Consider the following 11,069-nt stretch of genomic DNA (forward strand, 5'->3'; position numbering starts at 1 on the left):
AGTACCTCTAAGGGATGCAAAAGCAGACACCATTTATATAACTGTCAAAAACTGCTTGATGGAAGATGGATTAGATGTTAACAAATTGATAGGTATAGGCACAGATGGGGTAAATTCAATGGTAGGTCATCATCACTCACAACATTATTGAAGAATGACAACCCTGAAATAACTCTTATTAGATATGCGTGTCATTCCCTGCATCTAGCTGCAAGTAAGGCATGTGAAAACCTCCACATTGTTCTTGATTTTTTAGTTAGAGACACACACACGGTTCTCTATTAGTCCAAATAGGATCAACAAATATACAGAGTTGTATAAAGTTGGTTGTCCCGTTTGGAGGCAATCAGTGTTATCCTTGATCAATGGGACTCCCTAAAACTGCATTTTGAAATGTGCGAAACAAGTGAGCGTTAGCGTTGCTACACAGCAAAACTAATCCAAGCATACAATGATCCTCATAGTAAGTTGTTGTACCGTTTATATGTTCGGAAAGTACTTAAGGAGGTGGCGAGAGTCAACACACTTTTCCAAGGGCAAAATGTTGAGGTAGCTAAACTTACTGAGGACCTGATCGATATGTATCGTAATATTATGCATATGGTGGTAGAATCAGGTCACTTATCAAAATGTGCCAAAGAAGATCTCCCTTCTTTAAAATTTCAGAATTATATTTTACCTTTGAATGTTATCAATTTTGGTTATGAAATCAACACATTTGCAGACTCTTTTACCTTAACCAATAAACAGTTGATTAACGTCAAAGAGAAACGTAAAGAGTTTGTACTCGAGTTGATTAATCAAGTGCATCCCAGTGCTGGTCGCCATACCTGGTGAAAGATATCAAACTACTGGAGCAAGTGCAACGCAGGGCTACCAAGCTAGTGCCGGAATGTTCAGAGCTGCCCTATGAAGAGAGGTGCAAATTCCTTGGCTTACAGACGCTGGAGGACAGAAGAAAACGCGGAGACACGATTGAAGTCTATAAGCTTCTTCACGGATATGAGGACATTCCCTACACCAAGTTTTTCAGCCTCAGCACAACTGGACTCAGGGGCCACAGTTACAAATTAGTTGTTCCGGACCACTGGAGAACTTCGCTCAAGGGAAACTGGTTCACAATCCGTACATTGCGTGAGTGGAATCATTTGCCAGATCATGTAGTGACTGCACCGTCAGTATCAACTTTTAAAACTAGGTACGACAGGCACAAAGGGTATGAGCAATCAAATACCGGCGCAATATTTTAAGAGGTGGGGATCCAACAAGAAATATTCTTATTTCCCCACTAACCAATACTAGGTAAGCAATACTAGGTAAGTGCAGCTGTGCCTGCCAGATAATGTTGACACCCTACTTCTTTTACAGATATTGCATCCTCGTGTAGCCACTTCTCAAATTAAGGGTTCTATTGCCACTATTGCTTCCCGGTACAGATCTATAATCAGAGATATAGATGAACTAGAAAATGAATGGGGTGTACTTAACCTTGAGCAATGGCCAAAATCATGTTTGGAAAGCAGTGTTGCATTTTGGGCAGAGGTATATGAAAAACTTGATTCTGCAGGTAACCGGAAGTTCCCTAATATTTCTGCCTTCGCCTTGGCATTATTGTCTTTGCCTTCCTCAAATGCAAATGTGGAAAGGGTATTTTCGGTTATGAACATCGTGCACTCAAAAGTAAGGAACAAATTTAGTGTTCATCTTGTGTTGACTTTATTCCCACTGAAGACATGTAAGACAGAATGAAATCGTACTTTGAAAACCATTCTTTTTTAATAATTTCAATGCAGTTTTTTAAGAAATCATTAAAACTTAATTTCAATGTAAAAGACAATACTTTATTTTTATTCTGAATTATATCTTTCATACAAAAGTAAACTTAAGTTACTGTAACTTCCAACCTATCATGTTTAAACTGCTTACCATTATTTTTGTGTAGAATTTGATTACATATATGTTGCAATGAACTTGTGTTTATAATTCCTTCTTTTTGTGGAAAAAAACTCACTCATTTGTGGGAACTGGCATAGATCACAGTGGCAACACCGAGTCGCAATCGCTTCGGTACATTGCGTGCTATGACGGAGAGGACACGTGATGAACGCGCTGCAGATTTTTTCTATCAACATCACCTTTATATTTTCTTCATAACACATTTTTTCTATAGGTACGTGTATCAATAAATTCTACTAAATATCTGGACTATTTGAGAGGATATTCTGACGCAATTTGTGGAATAATGCAGCACGGTTGCCAGATTGGGCTACAAGTCGCAAACTGGGCTACTTTTGAAAACTCGGCGCGACTTAAATTTGAGTTTTGCGACTTGCAACATTTTGGGCTACTTTTGAAGCAAATTGGGCTACTTTTGGGCTGCTAATGAGAAGACTGGTAGTTATTATTTCTGCATTCATGAAGACTAATAGATTAGTGATTATTTCTGCATTCAGGAAGTAATTTTGGCATAATTTGGCATATTATTGGCGACAGTTGGCATTTTTTTCTTGGTAAAACCAACCAAAACCAACCAGGCAACCCTAGTCCAATTTGAGACTGCTACGTAGGATGAAAATTAATAGGAACGTATTCAACGAACTAGATCGTCCCACTCGCTTCTCGGCCGCAGACGCACAGTACGAAATGTACGTATTCGAATATGAAAATTAACAGGAACGTATTCAACGTGCTAGATCGTCCCGCTCGCATCTCGGCCCGCAGATGCTCAGTACGAAATGTACGTATTCGATTAGTCATCTTATATGTGACGGTCGATTGAGGATCTGTTGTGAGCTCCACAGTTGTAGAAATGAAGAGGTGGTCAAACTACTCGAAAACGTTTCAGTCTGCCTGATTAAAGGATCCCCTGTTTGAAAAATGGTTAGCGGAAGTGAAAGAGGATGGAAATAAGGCGCGTTAGTTTGTAGAACGGATATGAGAGCTCACAGAACGGATTTAAAAAACACAGATTCGTTAAAACACAAACAAAATGTATCAAAAGTAAGTGACAAGCAGATGAGCATCAAGTCTGCTCTATCAAAGAAGGAAGATAAACTTAGCAAATTTGAAATTCGTCTGTATATGTAGCATGTCATTCTTCTATTCAGTCAATTGATCATCTGAGTGAACTCTTGAAAGTAGAAATGCCATCAACATCAAGTGCGAGCTCCTGCAATTTATATATATATATATTATATACATACATACATACATATACCAAGGCTTTTTTCCCCCTTACAAGGGAGGTAGCCAAAAAGGGAAAGGCATAAAATCACTTCCACCCATTCCATCCCTGAATACAATCCACACCCCTCCACCCTTCCTCTTATCTAAGCACCTCCTGGATGGCGGTTATCCCTGCACCTTGTCCACTGCCCTGGATCAGAAGCAGTGTCACAAGATACAGCACATCCACAGCAAGGCCGCTTAATTAAATCGGCGACCCCCCCTCTCTGTCCCCCCATTGCATAAAAGGAGAGGACGGGGAGAAGTCCCTTTGGGCTGCGTCAAATTTTGCTCACACATACTACCTCACCCCCCATCCACCCGCCCATTCCACCTCATGCAATCACAACATCATCCATATACAACCATTCTCCATTCACCCGTCTTCTGTCCTCTCCCGTCCTTCCTCAACAGACATTCCCCTCTTCCCCAAAGCCCCCTTCACCCCATCCATCCACCTCATCCTAGGACGTCCCCTCATGTTCACTCCCTCCACATCTGCCTTCCATACCTCTTTTACTAGTCTTTCTTCACTCATTCTTTCCATGTGTCCAAACCATCCTAATATTCTTTCATCAACCCTATCTACCAGCTCTTTTTCCATCCCTGTTCTCCTCCTCACCTCCTCATTTCTCACTCTACCTGGCCTAGCAACCCCCATTATACTTCTCAGACACCTCATCTCAAACACATTCAAACTCCTTCTCTCTTATGTTCCATGTTTCTGCCCCATACAGTGCTGTTGGCACAATCACTCCTTCATACAGTCTCCTCTTAGCATCCATTCCCAAATGTCTATTCCTCATTACACTCTTTAATCCACCAAGGCATTTACTCGCTTCTCTCAATCTACATTCTACCTCCACCTTCACTCCACCTTTTCCTGCCACATTTGCACCCAAATATCTAAAACTATCCACTTCCTCCAGTCGCTCTCCCTTAATGCTCACTTCCAGTCTACTGCCACTTTCACCCCTTGTACATCTCATCACCTTACTTTTACCCACATTTATCTTTAGCTTTCTTCTATCACATACTCTCCCAAACTCTGCCATTAACTTCCTCAATCCCTCCTCCGATCCTGCCACAAACGCAGTGCCGTCCGCAAACAACAGCTGGCTCACCTCCCACTTTTCTCCATTTTCTTTAACCATCTCCAATCCCTTGCCCACTACCCTTGCATTTACCTCTCGCACCACCCCATCCATGTATAAGTTGAACAGCCAGGGCGACATAACGCATCCTTGACGAAGTCCCACCTTTACCTCGAACCACTCACTCTCTCCATTTCCAATCCTGACACAAGCTCTACTACTCTCATAAAAACTCTTGACAGCTCCTTGAAGCTTTCCTCCTATCCCGTACATCTGCATAACCTCCCACAGTGCCTTCCTGTCTACCCTATCATAAGCCTTTTCCAGATCCATAAAAGCAAAAAAAACATCCTTCCCCTTACCTATAGCTTTCTCACATATCTGTCTTACCACAAAGATCTGATCTACACAACCTCTACCTGTCCTAAAACCACACTGTTCCTCACCAATTACTCCTTCTGTTCCTCTCCTAATCCTCTCAATCAAGATTCACCCATAAGCCTTCCCAACTACACATAACAAGCTAATCCCTCTGAAACTACTACATTCACACTTGTCCCCTTTTCCTTTGTAAAGAGGAACTATACAGGCACTCCTCCGGCACTCTACCCTTTCTCCAGCAAACATTAAATAACCTCACCAACCAGTCCACCATCACTGTACCTCCCTTTTTCAGACATTCTGCATGGCATCCATCCAGACCAGGTGCCTTACCTGCTTTTATCATCTTAACAACTGCCTTCACCTCATTCTTCCTTATTTCTCCTCCATTCTCCTCACTCATCACTCTCATTTTCTTCGCATTTCCCACTGCAACTATCTTTCCCTCCCTATCCTCCTTCACATTTAGCAACTCCCTAAAATATTCTGCCCATCTTCCCCTCACTGCCTTTTCTTCCATTATCATCTCTCCATCTGCACCTTTTACCTTTTCTTCTCTACTTGATTCGCCTCCTCTTCCTCTCTTAATTTCTTTCCAAAACATCTTTTTATTACTTTCAAAATTTTCTGTCATACTCTTACCTCATTTCACATCTGCTCTCCTCTTTGCCTCCTTTACCTTTTGCTTTACTTCTCTTTTCTTTGTACCTCTCATATGACTCCCTCATCCTATTTTGTAACCAATATGTGAAAGCTCGCTTCTCTTCTACAACCTTCTTTGTTTCCTCATCCCACCATTCACTACCCTTTCTTCTATTTCCACCTGTCCTTTTTGTTCCACACACCATCCTTGCACACTTTATGACTCCCTCCTTGAAACAAAAGTCCTCAAAGTCAAGGACCACCTCGACATGAGAGGCACACAAACACTTGCTGCAGCCACCACAAACACATCACACCCGCTACACTACATAGCAGAACACCCACACACACCAAGAAACATTAAAACTACACCCAAAGACCTTTATTACACACAGATACTCTCTTCTCTTCCTCCACAACCACCAAATACCAGCCTTCGGAAACATATTCATAATCATATCACTCACCGCTCCATTAACACACTGAAAGACAACACACTGCTGCATGCCAGACCCCCTGATATCCACCCTTCTGAATCCTCTCTCCCACGAAAGGACAGAGTCCACTTGGCCAGACTGCGATGCGGTCACCACCCAGCACTTCTAAGCTACCAGAAGAGGCTGGACGACCGTGTTGTGAACAGCTGCCCAGGATGTAACACTTCACCCCATACCATACAACACATAATGGAAGACTGCATTATACACAATCATGCACGCAAACAACACAACATACACTCTATAAAGGATTTGTGGGAAAACCCAATTTCGGCTGTGGCCTTCCTTGGGGAGACGGGACTGCTCGGACAGACAGTCTAGGGAACGACAACAACAACAACCATCCCCATTCCTCCACCACACCCAGCTCTACTCCATCCTTTACTCCCTCCCACTCCTCCTTCAGCTTCTTTTCGTACTCCTTCTCCTTTTCCTTTTCATTCAAAGGTTCACTCTAAGAACCTCCCTACCTTTTGTCCCTTTCCTCTTTCTCCATCTATCCACCACGTTCAACTTACCTTCCACCAAAAAATGATCTGATATTCCCCCACCCTCTCCCCTTAGCACATGTACATCCTTAACTCTTCCTATCATAATCCTATTTACCACTACATAATCCATTAGCGCTCTATCTACCACCCTTCCATCCACTACCCTCTCCCATGTGTACTTATGCTTGACTTTCTTCCGAAACACTGTATTTGCTATAATCAACTCTCTTTCTAGACACATTTCCACCATCAACTCTCCACTACGATTCTTTCCTGGAACTCCACATTTCCCAACCACTCCATCGATTGGACTATTTCCTACCCTAGTATTAAGGTCTCCCAGTACTATTACATTGACATTTCTTCCTAAATCCTCTATGCACTCATTTAAATCTATCCAAAAGGCCTCCCTTTCTTCTACACTCTTCTCACTGCCAGGCCCATATGCACTTACAAAGACCCACACCTCCTTTCCCAGTTTCACCTTCATCCACATTATCCTTGAGGAAACCTTCCACTCCACTACCCGTTTACCTATCTCTTCACTTACATATATACATATTTATATATATATATATATATATATATATATATGTATGTATATTTATATATTGGGCTACTATAGCCAGAAATTTGCGAATTTTAGTCCTGCAGCTCGCGACTTTCGGCAGTTTACATCTGGCAACCCTGTAATGCAATGTTATAGCCTCATACATGCTTGTTACCTCAGGGCAACATCATGCAACTGCATGGCTATATTTCGTACATTTTTCAGAGATGGATCCATCTACATTTTATGGACGCCGTTACGATGCTGGTATTCCCGAAGATTCTGAAGATGGAAATCTGCAGTCTGAGGATGAAGAATATGACGCCGACATGGATTTGCAAGAGGAAACAGTGGAATTAAGTGAGTCGGAGGAGAGTGGTGATGAAACTCAACCTACTGTTAGATCTTCTGTGTCAGATCAGAAAAGGCAGAAAAGTATTGTGGAAAGTAAAGAAGTCAACAGAAGTACAGTCATTGAAGCCAGAGTTTATTGGTCAGATTTATTCTGGAAATGGTGAGGTAAGAAGTCCAATAGAATATTTCAATGATTTAATTTATTGTAATGTGAAGAAAGTGTTTACTGAAGAATCTAATAAATACGCTGTTCAAAATTCCCCTGATAGGCCATTGAGACTTACAGAACAAGAATTAGAACAATTTATAGACATTCTTTTTTTCATGAGTATAGTAAAACTTCCACGAGCTAGGCTCTATTGGAGTTCTGCTACAAGATTCCACAAAATAGCAGATAGTATGTCCGTACAAAGATTTGAAACAATAAAACACAATCTACACTGTAATGATGACACCACTCGCCCACATAATTGTACAGGTAAACTGTATAAACCAAGACCTATTATAAATGCATTTGCCAGCAAAGTTTCAAACACCCCACCAGCTGAAAAGTTGTCCATTGATGAACAGATAGTCCCTTTCAAAGGCTCTTCAAGTATCTGAACATGCAACCCCAAAAAACCTAAGAAATGGGGATACAAGATATTTGTTCTTTCTGGAACTGATGGCCTGGTATATAATTTCAGGATCTACACAGGTAAGATAAATCCAGTTCCTGGCCAGCCAGATATCAACACCTCAGGAAATATTGCACTGGATCTCCTTGAGCCAATACCTAGAGATGTTTGGCATAAAGTCTATTTTGATAACTGGTTCAATGGTTCATCTATTCAAACAATTCTATGGAAGCAGGGCATTTGCTGTCTAGGAACAGTGCGGCTGAATCGTCTTCCTAGTTGTCAAATGCCAACAGATGTCCAGATGAAAAAGGATGGGCGTGGTACATCTGTCATAAGAGTGGCAACAATAGATAATGTAGAACTGAGAGCTGTAAAATGGTTTGACAACCGAGGTGCGACTCTGTTGAGTAATTTTGCAGCACTTGAACCATAAACAACAGTAAATTGGTGGGATTCAAAGGCCAAGGAGCACAAAGAGGTTCAGTGCTCTTCCATTGTTATTCTTTACAACAAGTTTATGGGTGGTGTCGACCTTCTAGATTCTCTATTAGCCCTTTACAGAATCCCTGTGAGGTAAAAAAAAATGGTATCATAAACTGATTTGGCATTTCCTGGACATGATGGTAGTACAAGCATGGCTCTTGTACTGTCGAGATGCAGAGAGCAGCAATGTGCGTAAGAAAAGTGTGCTTCCTTTTCTCAAATTCAAATTGGATATATCAGATTGCCTTCTGCATTTGGGAAAGTACTTGATACCCAAAAGAGGGAGACCATCAACACACGTGGAAGAGCTTTATAAGATCAAAGCAAAAAAAGGCACAGCAGCAGCAGCAACTCCTCCAGCACTGGTAAGGACTGAAAAGTATGGCCACTTTCAAGAATTCCAGGAAAAGAAAGGTCGCTGTAGGAACCCAGGCTGTAAAGGGATTTGCAAGGTCTTTTGTTCTAAATGTAAAGTTTATCTGTCTTTTACCCCAAAATCTGTTTTCTTGATTTCCATAAGTAAGAAATTGGTATAAGTCACTATCGTCTTCTATAAATTAAAGAAAATACCCTTATTTTGCATCTTGCTCTCCTTTCGGTGCTTGATCAAACATGGCTTCATTTCCTGTGCAGAAGTTCATTATTCTATTTCACATAAAATGCTCACCAAATCGTGATTCATCATGAGTCAACTATTGCCTTAAGTTTAAGCTTTGTTGCATAATGTTAACTTGAGTTAACAAACCTGTATTTTCTTATTATGGCATGAGTGTATTATTTCAGTGAAATATGTTACTTGCACTACAAATGCTTGTTTTTTCATCAAAATTTTTCGAGTAAGAAATGAAAAAGTATGCAATATAGGGATGTATATACACATATATATACATATGTATATATACATATATATTTATATATATATACATATATACATATATATATATATATATATATATATATATACATACATATACCATACATATACCAAGGCTTTTTCCCCCTTCCAAGGGAGGTAGCCAAAAAGGGAAAGGCATAAAAACACTCCCACCCATTTCATCCCCAAATACACTCCACACCCCTCCCACCCTTCCTCTCATCTGAGCACCTCCCGGATGACGGGTCATCCCTGCACCCCGCCCACCGCCCTGGGTCAGAAGCAGTGTCGCAAGACACAGTACATCCACAGCAAGGCCGCTTCATTTAATCGGCGACCCCCCCTCTCCGTCCCCCTTTGCATATAAGGAGAGTACGGGGAGAAATCCCTTCGGGCTGCGTCAAAATTACTCACACATACTACCCCACCCCCCCCCCCCGCCCATTCCTCCTCATGCAATCACAACATCATCCATATACAACCATTCTCCACTCACCTCTGTCTTCCGTCCTCTCCCTTCCTTCCTCAACAGACATTCCCCTCTTCCCCAAAGCCCCCTTCACCCCATCCATCCACCTCATCCTAGGACGTCCCCTCATGTTCACTCCCTCCACATCTGCCTTCCATACCTCTTTTACTAGTCTTTCTTCACTCATTCTTTCCATGTGTCCAAACCATCCTAATATTCTTTCATCAACCCTCTCTCCCAAATCCTTTTTCACCCCTGTTCTCCTCCTCACCTCCTCATTTCTCACTCTATCTAGCCTAGTAACCCCCGCCATACTTCTCAGACACCTCATCTCAAACACATTCAAACTCCTTCTCTCTTCTTCTCTTATGTTCCACGTTTCTGCCCCATACAGTGCTGTTGGCACAATCACTCCTTCATACAGTCTCCTCTTCGCATCCATTCCCAAATGTCTATTTCTCATTACACTCTTTAAACCACCAAGGCATTTACTCGCTTCTCTCAATCTACATTCTACCTCCACCTTCACTCCACCTTTTCCTGCTACACTTGCACCCAAGTATCTAAAACTATCCACTTCCTCCAGTCGCTCTCCCTTAATGCTCACTTCCAGTCTACTGCCACTTTCACCCCTTGTACATCTCATCACCTTACTTTTACCCACATTTATCTTTAGTTTTCTTCTATCACATACTCTCCCAAACTCTGCCACCAGCTTCCTCAATCCCTCCTCTGACCCTGCCACAAGCGCAGTGTCGTCCGCAAACAACAGCTGGCTCACCTCCCACTTTTCTCCATTTTCTTTAACCATCTCCAATCCCTGACTCACTACCCTAGCATTCACCTCTCGCACCACCCCATCCATGTATAAGTTGAACAGCCAGGGCGACATAACGCATCCTTGACGAAGTCCCACCTTTACTTCAAACCACTCACTCTCTCCATTTCCAATCCTAACACATGCTCTACTACTCACATAAAAACTCTTGACAGCTCCCAAAAGCTTTCCTCCTATCCCATAAATCTGCATAACCTCCCACAGTGCCTTTCTGTCTACCCTATCATAAGCCTTTTCCAGATCCATAAAAGCCCAAAAAACATCCTTTCCCTTTCCTATAGCTTTCTCACATATCTGTCTTACCACAAAGATCTGATCTACACAACCTCTACCCGTCCTAAAACCACACTGTTCCTCACCAATTACTCCTTCTGTTCCTCTCCTAATCCTCTCAATTAAGATTCTCCCATAAGCCTTCCCTACTACACTCAACAGGCTAATCCCTCTGAAATTACTACATTCACACTTGTCCCCTTTTCCCTTGTAAAGAGGAACTATACAGGCACTACTCCAGTCCTCCGGTACTCTACCCTCTCTCCAGCAAACATTAA

The sequence above is a fragment of the Oratosquilla oratoria genome, unplaced genomic scaffold, assembly GCF_046742065.1.
Source record: "Oratosquilla oratoria isolate Oo_2021 unplaced genomic scaffold, ASM4674206v1 SCAFFOLD84, whole genome shotgun sequence".
Lineage (NCBI taxonomy): Eukaryota > Metazoa > Arthropoda > Malacostraca > Stomatopoda > Squillidae > Oratosquilla > Oratosquilla oratoria.